The 17,303-nt window shown below is 39.1% G+C and overlaps 1 protein-coding gene across 4 annotated transcripts in view; it reads right to left on the bottom strand.

Annotated features, from left to right (window-relative positions):
• The window catches only part of dock3 (dedicator of cytokinesis 3), a 190,085-nt gene that overhangs the window by 148,685 nt on the left and 24,097 nt on the right, over positions 1–17,303 (bottom strand). The gene's annotated exons all lie outside the window — the stretch shown is intronic.

Below are 17,303 nucleotides of genomic sequence, written 5' to 3'. Positions count from 1 at the left end.
ATATATATATATATATATATATATATATATATAAAGGTTTTCTTGGGCCGTCCTAACATTTTACATGACTGCACACTAGAAACAGAAGTAGGTTAATTATAGTGATGTGAGTCTAAAATTTATGGAGTCTAAAACGCCAGTGTGAACCAGAAAGCACATATATCTATTAGAGTTAATAATATATATTTATTTTATGTGTAATTAATTTTGTATATGTGACACAGAAAGGAACACAATTCTCTAGTTCTGAGGTGATGTATCTATTTTTTTTTTTCTTGGATAGACAGTCGTTGTAAACCACTGGCTACCTGAACCTTGGCAGCCTCAATGTTTTGTTTTGGTTTGTTTTGTGCTAAATCCCTTAAGACTAAGCCCTGTTCCCAACCAGGTCATCTCTATATTGCAGCCTGGCTCTACTGAACTCACCACTACTGTTCCTTTCAGTGCTGTAAGCATGAACACAGGGTGGTATAGAGAGGGATGTTATTCCACTAGTCACACAATTTACTTTGTTCAGGAAATTTCACTGATAGTAAAACGAACACTTGATAATGGTGAATGAAAGCCGGTAGGGGACTGTGTTTACTGGTCTCATCTTGGCTTCATTCACTGTAAGCCACAATAGAACTTTTCACTGGAGCATTCAGGCTATTAAACAATCAATGTATTATGTGCAGAATGTAGCACAGTGTCTTCTCTAAAATCCTCACACATTAGTTTAATACACTGCGCAGCCTGTAAGTACATGGACAGTGATAGTCCTGTTGTTTTGGCTGTGAATGGTGTACCAATGATAATGAGGTTAAAAGTGCAGAAAGTACAATCCCTCTATTTTATTTATTTTACTGAATTTATAACCCTACAGAAAAAAATGCTATTATTCTCTGTGTTACGGTTTACAAAGATTTCTCCCAATTTCTACATTTTAGAGATGCTTGTGTATGTTGTGCATCCAAGGTTGGAAACAACGTATAAGTCAAATGTTCCATTATTTCTGGAAGAAAGGACTGTATATAAAACAAGGCGTAATTCCTGCACAGTTCACCATATATGGACATATAGCACCACGAAGTAAAGCTGACAACATGTCAACTTCACTGACATGGTTTCACTTCAAATTGAGGGCACAGACTCAAACAACCAAAAGTGTGTCACTGACAGCACTGTAGTTTATGTTCAATCACAGTTAGATATTTAGTATGTAACATCTCTATCCCGCCTATCTTTACTAATGAAAACTGCAGGAGCCACTTTAAGATGACACACTTTATGTACAAAAGTATTGGGACACCAGCTCATTCACTGCTTCTTCTGAAATCAAGAGAGGTTCTTTCTTTCTACTAGAGTTTGAAGCAGCATCGCCGTGAGGATTTGATTGCATTCAGCGACAAGAGTGTTAGTGAGGTCAGAATGTTGGATGAAAACCATCCCACCTCATCCCCAAACTCCCCAACTCATCCCAAAAATACTGGATGGAGCACCAACCATCCAGAGAACACAGTTCCACTGCTCCACAGCTCAATGCTGGGGGGGGCCCTCTAGCCCACACCTGGCATTAGACATGATACCATTTTATCTGCTGCAGAGAGTCCTACTTCTCTACAGGGTGTGTGTGTGCATTTGCACATCAGTGTCAGCAGTGGGAAGCTGGGTAGCTCAAGTAGTGTAATACATTACATAGAAGGGGTGTCCACAAACATTTGGACATACAGAGTATGTGATGACACGTCTCTTGAGGTCCCTCAAAAAGCTTTATTTTCACCGCAATGCTCATTAACACAGCATATCTCAGTGCTGCCTTCTTTTAATCACACAAATGGGCGTCTGCATAAGAATAAACGTCATTAAATAATCATTAGAGCTGCTCCTAATGAACAGTTTTGGGATAAATATGTAGGTCTGAGAATGATGAAACCGTTCTAAACTGAGCAGAGGCACCTCTAGGTTCAATTCTGCTGGCATAGTGGTTTTCAGCTGAAATAAGCCCTGTCCTGGGAAATCTGCCACCCGGAGTCATGCTGATTATATTAGGAAGAGATTATAACGGTCAGACAGTTGTGGTCCAGCCTGCATGTCTGCAAAGCCTCAGTGAATGTCTGTGGAACGGTTTTCTTCAGTGGTTCACCAACATGGTCCGTTTTTGCCAGGCTGGGGCTGCATGTAGGAATCTGTGCAATTCAACATTCAGGTCCGCATTAGTGCTTTCCTGCACGATCCGTGTAAAGTCCTAGAACTGTTTGTGCTATTCCTAAGCAACTGAGCCACAGCATGAAGAAAGCAGAGCAAGAAGCAATTCTGAGAAGGAGAGGTCTATTCACATAGGAGATAAGAGCCTCACATGCCTCCTGCAGTGAGCAGATCTTCAGAATTCATGGCTTTCAAATGCTTGTCCTAATGAAGGCCATGGAGGGCAGTGTGTTTTTATACAGCACATGGATTTGGTTGTTAAAAATGCATTTAAAAACAGACCAAGCAGGAGGAACAACTGTTATTTATTTTATTCTATTCTTATTCACTTTCTTTTTTTACTTATTGAATTATTTTTTCATAAAAAATAATGTTATTTATTATTGCTGTTGTTATAATTAAGTATTATTATTGTTGTTGTTGTTAATGATAACAACAACAACAAAAAAAAAATCCTCAGTTTGCCTTTAGATCAGATCAAATCAAGCAGCAAGACTACAATTTCATAATTCTTCTAAATACTTATAAATAATTATGATTATGATATGTCTTGAAAAATATCATTTAAAACAGTGTTCAGATTTGGGATTTTGCACTATGGTACTACAGATGCACCCCTCCAAGTGTCTCTAATGTATCATCTTTTGTGGAAACCACTATCAACAAGGCATCTGGGTGCATCCTAACACAGCATAGTGGGTGGAGAAAGGGGAGGGGCTTGTGTTAACTGTAAGTGGTAGGGTTGTTATTTAGAATTAGAATGATATAGAATTTACATAGAAACCAGTGTGTGTAGTACTACTAATATAGCTTAAGTATATATAGTTTTAATACATAATAATAAATGGGGCTCAAAAGAATACATTTGACCATTTTTTGTAATGAAGCAGGAACAGCATCAATTGTATTTCCTTACTCTGACATTATTCAATAATAATAATAACAAAAACAACCACAACCCCTATAAATATGATCATTGCCTCCTTAGAGGAATTTCTTTCAGTGGTTTGCACTTAACCAAGATAAAACCAAGCAGCACGGCTAGCATTTAGTAATCCTACTTAATACTATTTTCAACCACAAAACCATCTGATTTAATGTGCAGACTGGGAGACGCCGTCTCAAGTGTTTATCTTGTTCATTTACTCATTCTGATGACATCGTGTCATTTGTAATCTATCTTCAAAGACTCCACTTTAATATTTAATGCTTGTTTGGAAGCGTCTTCTGCAAGTTCCAAGAAAGCACTTAAAAGACTTCTGACAGAAATGTTCCTGCAGAGAAAAATCACAACACAATTAAAAATGTTTTTCAAGCAGGATTCCACCAAAACTCCAAAACTCCTGAGCATAAAGACCAAAGCACTAGCAAAGTTGTCAGCGTGAAGATCCTTTCATCAAGAGGTTGTAGGTCCGAGCCGTGGTGATGCCACAGCCATTCATGGCTGGGAGTCCCAGAGAACAAAACAAGCCTCGATCAATGTACAACATTTGCATTTGGGTTTTATGGCGACAAAGATCTTGAGGAGGCGGAGCTTCTGAAGGAGCACTGAAGGAAGGGGAGTTCAAATATCGTCGTTCTCCAGAATCGCATACATCGCCTTTAAAGGGCACTAGATCCTTAGTATCATCCACCAGTTAATTGTACCTAAATCACGTCGTTATATTGTCTATGAAAGCACAAAGACTGGGTCTGTATTGGTCATTTCTCAGGATTAAGATACACAGACAACACATTTACCACTTTAGCACTTTCACTCCTGGCAAATGTTAGGTCAATCAATTAGTCTGTGATCAGCTATTTCAGTCTACCATCAGATACGACAGTCATTCGCCGCAACATGGCCCGAGAAAGGATTACATTTTAATTAAGGCAAATAGCTTGTCAAATTAGCATTCGCTACAGTGCCTGCCAGCACCAGCGTCCATGGCAGTGAGTGTGTGTGTGTACGTGTCTGTGTGTGTGTGTGTGTGTGTGTGTGTGCAGGAATACTTGTGATTAGAGCGATTCACTGAAGGTACTGTGACGAATCAGCTAGCCCAGTGCACTAGCCACAGTCAAGAGTAAACCTTGAGCCTCCAGCCAGACAAGAAACAGGTCAGTAAAGCTGCCTAATGACTTCACACGACTTCAGTCAACCATAACACAATCCAGGGCTCTTCATATCACTCATATCCACACTAGTAGTGTTGACGCATACTCTGACGCTAACGTACAGGCTGTACAGATGACGCAAAGATGGCATATAAAATCCCCCTGCGTGTTAGCCTGCCGGAACTCTTACTTGTCTTACTTAAAGGACATGACAGCCCCAAAGGCACCGGCCCCGTCTGTCTTATTAAAACGTTCGGCCTGTCAAGCAAAACAAGCACAACAGCAGAAATCATATTCCCTTAAGTTCATTGTTGACTTGGAAAATGTGCACTCTTATAAAAATAATCCATATGCAGATTTATAGCTTTGCTAAAATGATAAGAAAGCAAATTTCCTGACTGTTATGGTGTTTCTTCTTAAAACTGTACTAAAGCTCTACAACACTAGATGGCAGTCTGTTTGGCCCTCAGGGAATCATCTCTCTGGCTCTGTCTGGCTCTGAACAACAGAAGAGACATCATACTGTACTCTCTCACTCACTTACTCCCTCTCGCTCTCTCTCACACACACATGCATACACACACACACAATCTATTATATCTATATACAGTCACACACATACACACACACACAATCTATATACAGTCAGAATCACTATTTTTGTCAGTAAACTCAGCCTACAGGTATAATTCCACTACATGGGCTTGTCTTCACATAATCTGAGACAGATTTTATTACATTGCTACATATTGCTAAGTGGAGCAGATATAATTGTGAGAGTTCATTCCAAACCAGGGGTGGTCATGATATTCTGATATGACTGTGTACACCAATTCCATAATAATAATAATTAATAAGCAATACATTGTGCAGTGAAACAGACAGATGCTGAGCAGAAATATGGCGCGATAAACAGAACAAGCATAGAACAGATGAGATAAGGCCTTCATTAGGAGAGGTATTAATCAGACATTGCTCATAATTAGCAACCGAAAAACAGATGCCTACATCACTCACGCTCCTTAATTAATTCCACACAAAGTTTGGCCTTCAAAACATCTACGGGTTTAGTGACGGGTGAAGCTCTACGGCGTCTATGGGTGAGAATCGGCTATAAAAAAAGAAAACCCTCTCAACCTTCTCAACCTAATAAGAGTTTAGCCTTGAGAGAACAAAGCATTGATCGCAATGTTCTCATGATATTACCTCTATTTCCTTCCTTTACCACGAATCACCATGCATAAATTCCTATCAGTTAAAGCAGTGGATGTTTTCTCCAGGGCAGAAGGACCGTCCTCTCGCAATCTGTGACACAAACTTCCGCAAGATGTTCTTGCGAGCCTGAGGGTGACAATAAACCAAATCGATGAGACAGGAATGGAGCAGCTGTTGCACATTGCGTTTAGAGATGCTCTCGTCCAAAGTCTATTTTACCTAAACACATTGGACCCTCATTTCCAGCCTGGGCACGCTGCCGGCTGCCACAGCAAATGAACTGAATGGGCCATTTGCCTGGGGAGAGTTGGCATCCATCATCCGTGCCCTCTGAGGGGTGGAGGATGTGTGTAGAACTTGCCTCCGGATACCAAAAACATGGGTGAGTTTTCTCAGTAATGGTTTTGCTTCAGCTATGGGGGTGCTTGTGGAAAGAGCCCACTGGAAAGAGCAGCTCCGCTGTGTCTGATTCACTTATACTAGAGCAACACACTGTAACACACTACCACCATGTCAGGGTCACTGCAGTGCTGAGAATGACCCACCACCCAAATAATACCTGCTCTGTGGTGGTCAGTCCTTTGCAACCCTGGCTAACAAAGTATGCATGGAAACAGATGGATACTGTAGAACTACAGAGTGCTTCTATGTGGAAAGTGGAGCTGATATAATGGGGCAAGTTTAGTTAAGTTCCTTTAATATCAGATTTGTATCTCTAACTGTTCAATAATTTGACTAATTAGACTAAATTTCTGAAAATGGTTGATGGGAAATGTATTAAATGTGTAGAACAGTAAAATAATCATTACAGTATCTTAATTACTAAAACTCATTTGAACTGAACTGAGTGAGTGAACTGCCTGGGAATCTAACAAACACCAACAACCAAGTCTGACTATTACACAGAGCACAGCTGTTATGTCTATGACCTAGAGACAGACAGACAGACAGATAGACATACAGATGCACCCACCCCCCACACAAACAATCATTAGTTTACAGCTTTTTTCCCCCCAACAACCAAAATTATATGCCTGTTCCACTGTCAGGGCACTGTCGGAGGATCAGCTAATCCCTGCCTGAAACACAGTCACCAGATACCAGACGCCACACAATAGTGACATCTCCATTTGAGATCTCAATTAAGAGCATCCGTCTATGCAAACTCAGATGCAACTCAGTGCAGCGTCTCGTTTGACAATATTTTTTTGTGTATATTTAGTACTGCCTGGTACTATTTGGAACGTAGCAGCACAGACATCATTAGTATGTAAGGGTTGCCTTTAACAGTTTAACTTCATAATGTTTCAATTACAGCACATCTGCCACTAATCTTGCAATAATAACCATCGACCATCTGAATCCAAAAAAATTACAGTCACAAATTTGAGGTGATGGGGCTCAGAGAAAACTAGAAAAGACAAGAGAACAGAACAGAGAAGATAAGAAAGGACTGTGCTGTGAGGTGCAAAGGTTTCCAGGAAGTGGGCCTGTGTTAAGGCACAGCATGTGGCACTATTGTTTGTTGCGTGTTGTAAACACGAAGCCTCCCTCACCTCCTTTCACAGCATAACATGACCTAGATCTGTACAATTATCCAAAATGCAAAAAACTGCAGCATTCTGATGCTAGCTTTGTAGAGCAGTTACTGTACACTGTGGTATGTAAGTATCTGGACACTAACATTTGGTTGTTTTGTATTAAAAGTGAAAGTCAGGCCTTTTAACAATGGACCAGAATCTTAAAGAATGTTTGCAACATTGGGATCGGGCTGTTTTGAGAGCAAAAGGAGACCCTGCCCAGTATTAGTAGAGTGTTCCTAGTAATCCTCGCAGTAAGTGTACCTAACAAGCTAACATGCTTCTCCAGACAAAAGATCTTAAATGTGTTTACTAAATTAGTACAATTACTAAACAACTGTGAGGTTATCGCCTTCGCACAAAAACGTCTCATTTGCAAAACGGCAACTTTACAGTAGAAGGGAAAATCATTCTTAACTTTCAATTGAAGTCAATGCAAAAAGATGTATTTCTATTGGTCAATTTAACTAAAACAATATAAGGTTAAACTGCCAGATTAAAGTGAAACACAGCAGAAATTACATGTTTTCTCAGATTTTTCAATGATCATCAACACATTTGATAATAACATTAACATAAACACAGAAACTTTTCAATAAAAATAATAATAATTGCATCTGAATCTGAGTCTGAATATTCAGGAATTTGCATGTCTTGGAAATGGTAATCCTGTGGTATCACTAAGACAGACAACTTTATAGGTTTAAACTACAGTTATATACAAATGTGTTACATGAATTTGTTACATGAATGTGTTACATGAATGTTTGACCAGACAAGAATAAACTACCAAAAGTAATACGGATCCAAGAGTGGTTAACTGAATATACAGCACTGTAACACCAAGCTAACAATGTCCAGTCACTTCTTGTTCTGTTGCTCTACGGGCTAGTCTGGATTCATTCTTTACTTTAATATCTAATCCAGTCTTTTCTGCTGATCCCAGCCCGACAGTGATACCGGGCATCAGGCAGAGCGTTGCCATTTCAATACTTTTCTTATTCCTGGTTGTATGCATGTAAACAGCATAACAGAGTCAGCGGATGCATTCTCTTAAAGAAAGGTCAGCGCCGACAGGGTTAACGTAAGCTGCCAGATGCACACAGTGTTAATCCATCCACTGCTACAAATAGAGTCCACCGCTCCACATTTAGTCTTGCTTTCGCTCATTATGCCGCACACGAGGCTCAACTGACCACTCGGCCTCGAGAGAGCACCCATCACTCTTTCATTCTGCTCTTCTACGGCGCAGTAATACACTTTCGATTGTTTTGGGTTGCTGTTGTTGTAGGTTTGTGAGGGGGACGGATGAGACAGGGGGATTAGGGAGGTGAGCCGTTGTGGTTCAGCCTGTGAGCAGGGGATGTTTTTAAAGGAAATTGAAATATGAAAGGGGCCATAATCTCTGTGGCTGCATTCTGCAGGATGCCCTGAACCCAAACACCTACATGGAGTAAAGTACCCATGTAGCTGCCCACATCGGAGTACAAGTACAAGGAGCAAAGTGCTGATGTCACTGGAGATATAGAAAAATAACTATAGCTAAAGTAAGGGTGTCATGGCTGCGGGGTTTTAAAGTGTCTATCTGTTCTCAGTCTGTGCTCGTGGCTCTTGGTGGGTGGATATTGGAAAAAAGAGGCTTTTGAGAGTGTTTCTGCTCTACTACATCTGATCCCTTTGCAAGAGTCTATCCAAAGGCTTTAATTAAAAGGTCATTTCAATTACATTCAGCTGCAGACCGAGTGGCAGACCCTGAATAGGACATGGAAAATGAGTGACTCTAAATAAAAGAGGCTGAACGCTTGTTTGGGGTTAGAGCTCAGCTTGGCCTTATCGTTGACCAGCCTGGGGTGAGTTTCCGAAAAGCCCTGAAAAAAGAACATCATTAACTAGCTCTTAAGAATGTTTGTTAATTAACAAGCATTTCCCAAAACAAACAAGTGAAGTAATTACTGTGACATACTTGTTACTCGCAAAGTACTTTCATAGGTGGAAATTGTCTGGGTGCTAATTCCTGGGGAAAGTGATACAAATACTATTTCATATTATTATTGATATTATTCCTGTTGTGATTTTATATACTGTATATATATATATATATATATATATATATATATATATATATATATATATATATATATATATATATATATATTAGAGCTGATTATTTGGGAAAATTATAAATTTTTCTGCACAATAATGTCATTGCGATTTGCAGTGTGATGTTTATTTATTGAATTAAATTCCGAAGCCGTATTAGTTGTTCGCATATTAAATATCAAATATATTTTTGATTATTTTCCTACGGATCCTCGGCATTCACAGATGAAATGCATTTTTAAGTGAGTATTTTTTCATTTTTCACCTCATCAATAATAATAAATAATGTGCTTTTGCAAAATTTTCTCACATGGCGCAACGCACTCGAATGCCTGTGCAACAGACGTGGGGGTTCATGGCTGAACCTTACGCATGACTGGTGGCTTGTGATTGGCCATTGGCAGGACGTTCTTGTGTTGATTTGTACTGGATGTTTTCATCTTGTAAACCTTGCAGACTTATGACTATATTAAAATTGCAGCTCCTGCAATTGGAAAAATATGTTCATTCAAATTGTGATTTTGATTAAAAACAATGAATCTTTTGGCCCTGATATATAAACAAACAAATCGTGTGCCACTATTATTGATTTTTGATGATTTTGAGTATTGTACAACAGCCGAGAACATCCCTCTGCCAATCAGAATTCAGAATCAATATTATAACATTGTAATACTTTCAAATGTTTCCAAACAAAAAGAAATAAAAAATAATAATAAAGACGTTCTGTGTTAAACTGAGGTGAAGACTTGAGAATAGCTGAATCGATGGTTTAGGGTTCAAATGGTGGTGCAGTATCAGGGGAACAGTCAACAAAGACGTTCTTTGAACTCATTCGTTAAATTTCAGTTTAACTCTGAAACTCCTGCAATACTGACTCGTCCTTTTCTCAGGTCCTTAGTTAGGTGGGTCAATATTTGCTAAGATCATAAGATTATTGTTTTCAGGAAACTTAGTCCTGGTCATCCCATCCCCTTGCTCCACCTTTTCTCCCCATACCTGTTTTCACTTCAGAGAGTTCCTGAAATATTTTCAGTTAGCCATTAAAATTACCTTGTTCTTTTAAAGCTCTAACACAGATTTGGCACATGGATGGCCAGCTGCAAAGAGGGATTCTCTGCTTAGTGCTCAGAGTTAAAGACAGCACATTGCTGTATGCTCCGGTGAATGCCTTCACTGTGTTGAGCCTGTTACCAGGCAGCACAGATGCTGAACAGCCAGCTAGCTCTCCACAAAAGGCCTAATGCTGCTTTTTACATGTGCGGGTGTTTTAACCCGATAACAACAAATCTGCCTGACCTGGTCTCATTTGTGTGGTTCATGAAAAACAAACAAACAAAACATTGATTTTCATTATCTTGTGATCTGATCTTATTCAAGGTATTCAAGGGTCTTTCTAAACCCCTTTCCTCAGCAACCTTTTTGAGTCCCACTATAGTGATACCACTCATCACAGCACTGATGAAAAGAAAATCTCAGAAAAGAATATTGTGAATCACGAAAATGTATCAAAGTCTAAATATAATAATGTGATGCCTAATTTAGCTACATTACAGCATCCTCAAACACTTTCGGCATTTGAGTGGCCAATGTTGTCACAGTGGCCATCCCTCAGTCTGAAGACTAGCTCACTCACTCTTGCAGTTACAAGTGCAAGAGGTAAGTGGTCTTCCAGACAACTCCAGAGAACAGGATGTGTAAAGAGCCCAAAACATATCTCGGGCAAAAACACAGAGATGAGTAGTACAACTAGACCCCCGTGTTACAGAAAGGTTCTTCACTCAAAAACATGTTTTGAGCTAAATTCTTAAAAAGAAGAAAACTCAGGTTGAGTCGTTTTGAGGTTTCTCGGTTTGGCCCTGTAGGTGAAGATGTTTCAGTGTCACCCCGAATCATCTTACAGTAGTTGTAAAGAACCGTAATAGTGTTTGCACTAAGCAGTCCACTACACTCCAGCCCAAAACTAGGAATTTCAATATCAACTATTCATAAGCAACTTGGAGCATGCCCTATTCATGAACAAAGTAGGCTGAAATTGAAGAGCAAGGATATTAGAACATGCGGTCTCTTGACATGATGAGATTTGAATGGACACATTCTACAACATTATACTTCGCTAGCATGCCTCTTTAGACTGAAAAACGTTAAAGTGAACAGAATCTTGTTGAAGACTTGTTCTTTCATCAAAGGATTAACCTTCAGAAGTCGCAGTCGCAACAAAAACACACTGTAATCTTATGCTTATTATTTCTCTCATAGCTTACTGAACCAAATACAGAAAACATTCATGATCCTGTGTTCATGAGAAGAAAAGGAGATACATAATGATCTGAATTTGATGAAAAGCCTGGCTTGCGAATAGAAAAAGCATTTACTGTTTTGTCTTTTCTGACATTATGGCAGTTCTGACCCAACGTAAACTGAATGTTAATTCGTTGATGTCATGCAAAACGTCCCCACCCACAATAACATTCACAGAGTACAAACTAAAATGACATATAATAAATTAAAAGAGATGCTTAAACAAACAAATTAATGAAGATGACAAAATGATAGGGTCCTAAAACAATCCATCCAATTTTTTCACACTTGGTATTAATATGCGTCTCGGGTGATCCGATGACAAATGATTGCCAAAACACATAGTTGTTCACACCTGGCATTTTAAATGCGTCTCCTGTGAATGCATGTGATTTCTCATTACTTAATTAGGCATTAATTAATCAAGATGAGGCACCTAGTTTCGAAAGTGGACGGTGTGTGCTAATATTACGAATTTTCCAGCCGGGGCAGTTACACAGTTGATGTGAGCAGTTTTTTAGGTTGACTTGACATTGAAAGGTAAGGTTTTTTTTCTGTGACAGTGACAAATTATGGCAAATAATGATTTAATGCAAACTGAACGTGTACTAAAATAAATATACAAGCTTTAGACTTCTTAATCAGATTAATCTTCATAAACAGAGCAACTCCCTCATCACAATCTTCAAATAAAAGCCATACTGAATAAGCAAAGATTCTCCTCAGGTCATGAGTGTATCCAGCAGTTACTGCTTTCTGTCATGTAGCTTGTAGGCTATTACATCTATGCTCTAACCTCATTCGGTACAGTAAAAGGCACTGCAAAAAAAGGATTATACACTGACTGTGCTGTGTGTCCAGATGATAACAACAATCTGGATATGAAGACTAGTTTTATTTGCCTTTTGGTCTTCTCAATTCAGGTCAGTGGAGAGACTAAAATGAGCACACATGGGCAGTAATACTTTCAGTTATGCAGTTTAGGGTTTTTTTTTGTCTGGGATAAGGAACAGCATTAAAAATGAACACAATCCTATTCAGCAGTCACACAGCAAGGGGTGCCTTATTACAGTGGCCTCCGGGAAGCAACGGAAATCTATCTGAAAAGCAGTTTTTAAAGAACATTAAGCCACAGACAAGCCTTATGGACTCGTCCTGCACCAGCTCTGGATGGCTGGCTATCTAACACAAAATCAGAGTGAGGCTAGCAGTTAGCTTGCCCTCCATATGGCTGGAACACGTGATCGGCCACACACATTTCACACTAACCACTTTGCTAACTGACAGCTGACATAATTAAAAGGCTAGATACTACAGTGGGGATGTACTAAATCTTAACACTGATGAAATACGACACACCCTCAAAGTGGTTTTGTCTGTTTGAGCCTCCCCACCAATTCTAAAGCTTTCATAACAGACAGTTTGATATTAAAGTTGTATACAAGTTGCAAGCTTTTACCAGACATATGGAAAGAGCTTAGCAGCCTCATCCTAAACAGTGAGCAATAAATATCCGTAATCATCGCTCACACAAAGCAAAAAAACGTTCCTAAAGGAAGTCTTAAACAATGTCTTAAAGGAAGTCAATGTATAGGATGAGATTTTTTGGAGCATTTTCTATTGGCCCATTCATTATTAAATTTGGAAATATGAAGAACAACTGCCAGATTTAAATAATGTCAAAAGTTAAAAAACAGAAAACAGAGATACGAGATTTTTGAATGATAGCAACAAAATATCAACTACATTTATTTACAGTTTCTAGTATAATAAAACTTTCAGAATATTTTAAATAGTTTGCATATCTTGGATATGTACATTTTTACACAAATAGATAAATACAAAGGCTTGAACAATAGTTATAATGTTTTCAATATATAAAAAAAATCGAATTTATTAAATTAAAATGAACTTAGATTTAAAAATTCAAATCAATGTCACATTATTAATTAAAACAAAATTGAGACACGATTTTAGTTCATTTGTTTTTCTTTACATATCTTTACAACATTCATAAAAAAAAAAAGCTTCGAAAGTGAATTATAAGTTTCACTGAAACTTTAAAAGGTTTGTGTACACTTCTGCCCAAAAACTTTAACTTGTAAACCACTCAATCTACATCTTATCCTTGTAATGAGTGTCAGGGATGATCAACACCAAGCCACCAATGTGCTAAACACTGAATTATTTACGAAAAAAACAACTTGCTTTTAATTTCAGTGAAAGGTAGAGTCTTGTGGCAGTGAGAGCAGGGACACAAGCATTAATGAGGGATTATGCAGGATTAGATGGAGGGAATTCTGGTCGATGCAAAAGAGCAAGCTTACAGTAGCTGCCTTATCTCTCAGCAATTGTGCAGGCAGGCAGCACATTAACAAAAGATATGAACATAAGGCAGAATAGTGCAGTACGTACAAAAACCTTGCATCATCATTTTTGCTGTTTTTCAATTTCTGGCATAATGTGAATCTGGCAGTTATTCTTTACATTGTGTCAGAATTCCATGATAAATGGACCAATAGAAATTCACCAAAATTACCTGGAATATAAATTTGTTTACACTGACTTCCACTAAAAGTTAAGAAGGCTTTTTTCTTTCTCCTGTAAAGCTGCTGAATTACCATATTACGCATGTGGGTAGAGCATTATATTAGGACACTCTAAAGCACAGTTTCAACTATTGTAATGTGGAATTCTGCCTTATATTATGTTATTGTCAAATTGTAACATAATGTAAGGCGAATGTTTGTCAGTTCATATATTTGCTATACTATCTTTAACTGCGTATGAGGGAGAATAGCAGGCACTGGAGTCCAAAATGTTCAATCAAGTAAATGTGTGTGTTTGTGTTGGTTAGGGGGGCGTATTTCCCTTCAGGGTCCTGCTACAGTCAATCAGATCAACTTACTGACCTGAATAAATTTTGCTTAAGCTGTTTGCAAAATACAAGCCTGTGTGTGAGTGTGTGACGCGCAATATGCAGTAATGTTATGCAGTAGTGACAAAACAATCATCACTGCTACATTTATTTAAGACTCTCTGCCAATTATGACTCTTGGTCTGCCCAAGCAGTGGCATTCAGAGTTCCTTTACAAATGCAGCTCCAAAAGTCGTTCAGGCCCCGCCCACATGGGTTTTTTTTTTTTAGATATTTTCAGAAATGCAGCTTTTACCCTACGCTCTGGCCTCCTGTCCACACCAACACAGTGATTTGGGTCACTGAAAACAAGCTTTTCAAACTGCTCTCCAGGGTGAAGATCTTTAGGAACATCACACAGTTAACTTGTGCATGGCTGCTGCCGACTAACAACTGGGTTCATTTTTTCATTATGCTGTGAAAAAACATTCTGTGCTCATTTTTGAATAAAAGAGCTACAAAAACTCCACTTATCTGCCTGATCAGGAGTGTGTGGACTATTCAGAGTCAGTGGTATTGCCATGGTAACGTATTAAAACCCTATGGTAGATATTCTGGACTTTTTTATTCTGGTACAAGATAAAGTTATGGAGACATACTGTTTAAACAGTGAAAAACATTGTTGTTAGAAACTGTGCTGCAGGTTTGCACTGTATTTAGGTCTGTTTTGGCCATTGCACTGCTTCTTGAGGAATGTGATCACAAAAAAATGCTGCTGGAGATCAAGAGAAGAAGATATATTTTGAAAAACATCTGGATCAGTTTGGTAGAGGTGTCAGAAAATATTGATATACTAAAATATTGCAATATTTTGTTTTGAAGTACTGTAGCCATTCTCAAAAACACATTATCAAAGTTTCATTAACAGAAAATCAATAAAAATCTAATTTAAAAAGGTTTCACTAATGTGTGTGAAGGCAGACTGCATGGCTAGGTGCTGGATTTTATATACCTGTGGCAACTGGACTAAACATAACACCTGGATTCAATGATTCAACGAAGAGGTGTGTCCCAATACTTTGGTCCATACAATGTATGTAATGCATCACCAGGTAAATACATAGCCCTACCATATGGATGGGAACAGCAAAGTCTATCAAGTCTAAACACACTGAGAATATATGCTCAGTGTGTTTTCTGTTCCACCAATCAGGGTATTTGCTCTGTACAGAACAAGGACATGTAAAAAAAAACGATTGTTCATAGTAATTATTAATTCACTAGAGATTCAGCAGGAATTAAGATGAAAAACTGGAGCATTCCTTTACTATCTTATTCAGTTCCAGAAGCATCCCAGCCAGCATTCACTGTGTGTGTGTTTGTGTGTGTTTTAAACCCAGCACAAACTCATGCCTTCATCAAGGCAATCAGCCCTATCCAACGTGACTCAGTACACCACACACAATGCAGCCTCTCTTCCAGGGGACAAGTTACGCAACTGGCAGATGCACAAGACCCCAAAGCTATCTCTATTTGCATAACATTTTTCCTCATTTTGGCCAAAAGGAGGCGTTTTTTTCTCCTCTGTCTGTCTACGGATGATGGAGGAGCGCACTACGCAGGCCTCTGAGCCACTCTGATTCAAATTTTGGCGACGGGTGGGCGTACTGCACGTTTTGAAAAGGGGTTCACTCTCCTCAGTGAGGCTGCGGGGCAGGGGAGGCAGAGGCGGTGTAGCAGTGCCAGGCTCTGTGAGATTACGCAATGTTGGGATCTGAGTAGACGGGCACGCGGAATGTGCCACGCAAGCATTCCTGACTGAGCAACTTTGTGCTTAGCTTTTGTGTCGCTTGTTTTCTCTACTAGAAAGGGGGGATGGGGAAGGACAAAGAGTCAAAGTGTTGCTGTTTTTCACCCCCATACTGGCAGCTATCGATTTTCCCATGAGTATCTTCTCTAACGTGTCGATGTATCTGCATTGCTACCCAGCTGGAATGTGATGCCTATAACCAGCCGTTCAGGCTTTTCATCACGGAAAGGATCTGATGATATGAGATCGCTGCATTAATGCATATATAACATTATTTTTAAGCAATTGTCTACTGATATCGTTATAATTCCCACATCACTGTGTATCTTCACATTCAACTTAGTGACTAACAATCGCAATAGAAATAATTACAATTAACAGTTTCTATTTTTTGCTCAACCATTGAGGTACAAATCTAAAGTGGTCAATTAACAGTTTGTGATTAGCCAATTAGCTTTCTAGCTGTTGATAATAAGGATTTTCCTCCAGCAAAATAAATATTTACAAATAATAATTTACCTCTGTATCAGGATGAACTTCCAACCTTGCAACAACTGCTTAGCATTTGTTGGTGGGGAGTAGAAGGTAGACTGAGACTTAATTACTTAATTGTTTATACAGTTAACTACCTCTCAAATATCCATGTGTAAAGAGAATAACATGAAAAACACCCTGACTTCATTCCTGTAGACTGTTCTCCCTTATCTACTGCCCTCGCTGACCTCTGTCTATGATCCAAAGCCCTGGCATAAATGCTGCAAAAGGTCAGGGTGGTGCAGCGATAGACACCCTGGTGACACCCTGGCAGCCAGGGCAAGCCTAACGGCGGACAAAGCCCTGTCTTGTGCCACTTGAGCAGCTTAGCGTGGAGGATGGGTGTGAGTGTAAAAGGAGTCAGTGTGCCATTATGGTCTATTGCTGTCGGGCCTCCTTCACCAGCCCTCACGCCCAGCAAGGTCATGAGATCATAGGCCCCTATGCTAAAGATCATGTTAAAATGCATGTTAATCTTGCTAAAATCATGTTTGTTCTGGAGGATGGTGTATAAGCACTGTGTGGATGGCACAATCTGCTCTTCAACAGAGTGACGTGAACCGTGTGATTTCACGTGTGATTTCACGTTTGCCTGTGAGAAGAGAGAGTGGCGCCATGAAAAGCA

This window comes from Salminus brasiliensis, chromosome 21 (genome assembly GCF_030463535.1).
Source record: "Salminus brasiliensis chromosome 21, fSalBra1.hap2, whole genome shotgun sequence".
NCBI lineage: Eukaryota > Metazoa > Chordata > Actinopteri > Characiformes > Bryconidae > Salminus > Salminus brasiliensis.
This window is presented reverse-complemented; position numbering and strand designations above follow the sequence as displayed.